Raw genomic sequence first — 2500 nt, forward strand, 5'->3', positions numbered from 1 at the left:
TTTATGACCAGCACCTGTATGTTTGACAAATCCTGGAATCTCCTGTGGTAGCCATGTGGAGCTGCCCTAAACGACTGCTGGTAAAACGCTCTGCCCATTTACCCAAAGCTCCTCCCTGGAGCTCAGTCTGCAGCTGAGCTCCTGTCCTACTTCCCCAAAGCATTGTTGTGAAGTCGTGCTGAAGTGGGAGTGTCAGAAATGGAAGGAGGATCTCAAAAATACAGAGGCCAATATCAAGGCATTTAGACAGGCTATGATACAAAGTCACATTTATTTTTGATTTATACAGCTTTTTCAGAACAACTGAGGGTAACATATTTGCTCGACTGTGGTATAGACTTGAGCTATGTGCCTGGAAAATACACAACACCCCCACTTTAAATCTTCCAAAAGCAGGGGAGTCAGCTGTTGGCACTCCTATATCACAGAATATTCCAAAACTTGAAATGTGACAAGATAAACTGCACCACGATACAAGCTTTACAAGTCTGTCTGTCTCAATTCCTGGTGAAAGCTGGCCTTTTGTTGTTGGTCCATGTCACTGCATCCACTCTAGTGAAAGTGACAGGACTCTCACATCTGTTTCCTGTCAGAGGTGGAGATGCAGAACAGAGAGTACATCTGATAATTGGCCTGTCAGCCACTGTATTCATGCTTGACTTTAGTCTGTGTCCAACACACCAGAGACCGCTGGTGTACAGTGCATGTGAGTGTGGAGAAAAGAATGATTAACTGTACGTGAAGTACTCTACAAATATTTTCTATAGGAATTTATACATGGGTAAAATGTGACCTACCATTCACAAACATTAGTTTGAGGCAATAAAAATTGTGGTGCAATGGATCTAACTGTCTACACGTAGGCACAAATACCATGTATAAATTATAACTTATTGTCATAATAAATATCGATACCATCTGTCCATTTATCCATTTTTTTTACCCTTTTTCGAGACGGGGCTCTCTGCAGTCACAAAGTGGGATTTTTTTGGTGTGTGGGAGGTGTTTGTCAAAGTTGCAATTGATCAGATGGACAGTTTTGGGTTGGGTTTGAAGAAGCGACAACAATTTGGTTGGATGAATGCCGGGCAGCTAGGGGGACGTTAGCGGTGCGACAATACATGTGCCCATATTGAACCGTTCAATACACACTTGTATCGAACAATACAGATGTTTTTAATTTTATTTTAACTGCTTGTCTTCTGAAGATGCTCTGTGTTGAAGGATCAGTGGATCTGTGTTCGACTACTCCACCTAGGCTGCACTGTCGAGTGCAGATCCACTGAAAAACTTGCGGTTTCAGCAACATTTAATTTAATAACTGTATTTTGAGGTTAAACAAATGTTCATAATTAATTTGAATAAATTACAAATTAAAAAGGGCATGGAAATTTCTCTTTTTTTTGTATCGAAAAAATATTGAACCGTGAGACTAAAGTATTGAACCGAACCGAATCGTGAATTTTCTGTATCGTTGCACCCCTAGGGGGATGTGTAGCTCGGTCGAAACAGCCAGAAAGCACCTTTAAATATAAATATTAATTTTAGTCATAACTTGAGATAGGAAGGTGCTAATCCCACCCAACTGAAGTCAATAAATTATATTTACATGTTTTCAATAATTTTACTTCATCTTTTAACTTGCTCCACAAGACAAATCAATCCGCCAATCAGTTAGGTCAAACTCCGTCCACACAGCTAATAAACTTCCCCTATGTGCTGCAGAGATCCCTACTTGCCTGTTTTCTGTGCAGAATTGGGGGAAGCTGATTCTCTCTCTAAGATCATTAGGTACACCTCAGACAGGTCACCAGTTTATTTACCCTCTGTGTTATTTACTTTCTTCTAACATTTTTACCATTTAACCTTTGTCTGTATGTGTTGTTACAAAGTAAATAAAACTGATATAGCACTAATAAAAAAGGGAAAAAAGACAAAAGGAAGTTAAGAACAAAAACCATATCTGTGGCTTTTGTAGCTTTCAGGGAACGTCTGAGGCTCTGCAGTGATTCTACATCCGACCACATTTTTCTGTTTAATCTGTTTATAACGTTTCACTTTGTCTTTGATTTAGTTTTCCACCACCTGTGAGTACACATCAGCATACAGAAAAGAAAAATGGGAAGTGATCTGATAAAGCTGAGGTATAAAAAAAGAAGTACAGTAAAAAAATAAAAAAGGAAAAAAAAATGTTGATTAGTTTTCACTGTTGCTTGGCACCAAGAAACAGAGCAAATAAACCTTTTTTTTTTTTTACCATTTGCAATCTGTCCCTGACATCACACAGCGCCTTGTAAGAAGGTCATTAAAGTAGCCTGCTGGCTGTCAATTTCATCGCTGCAAGTCCTCTGCTGGTTTGTGTTGTAAATTGTTTACATCTCTATGGGAGTTTAGTTATCATATGGAATATTTCCACTGACACTTTTCATTTGATTAGACACAATTCTGAGTTGACATGAATCTGGTTTCAGATGAAACAATGATTCTATTTCTGGAGGTT

General features: G+C 38.8%; 1 protein-coding gene across 1 annotated transcript in view; it reads right to left on the bottom strand.

Moving 5' to 3' along the window:
* Positions 1 to 2500, bottom strand: part of gpc6a (glypican 6a) — a 194344-nt gene that overhangs the window by 83313 nt on the left and 108531 nt on the right. The window lies entirely within an intron of this gene.

Source organism: Austrofundulus limnaeus, unplaced genomic scaffold (assembly GCF_001266775.1).
Source record: "Austrofundulus limnaeus strain Quisiro unplaced genomic scaffold, Austrofundulus_limnaeus-1.0 Scaffold16, whole genome shotgun sequence".
NCBI classification, from domain to species: domain Eukaryota; kingdom Metazoa; phylum Chordata; class Actinopteri; order Cyprinodontiformes; family Rivulidae; genus Austrofundulus; species Austrofundulus limnaeus.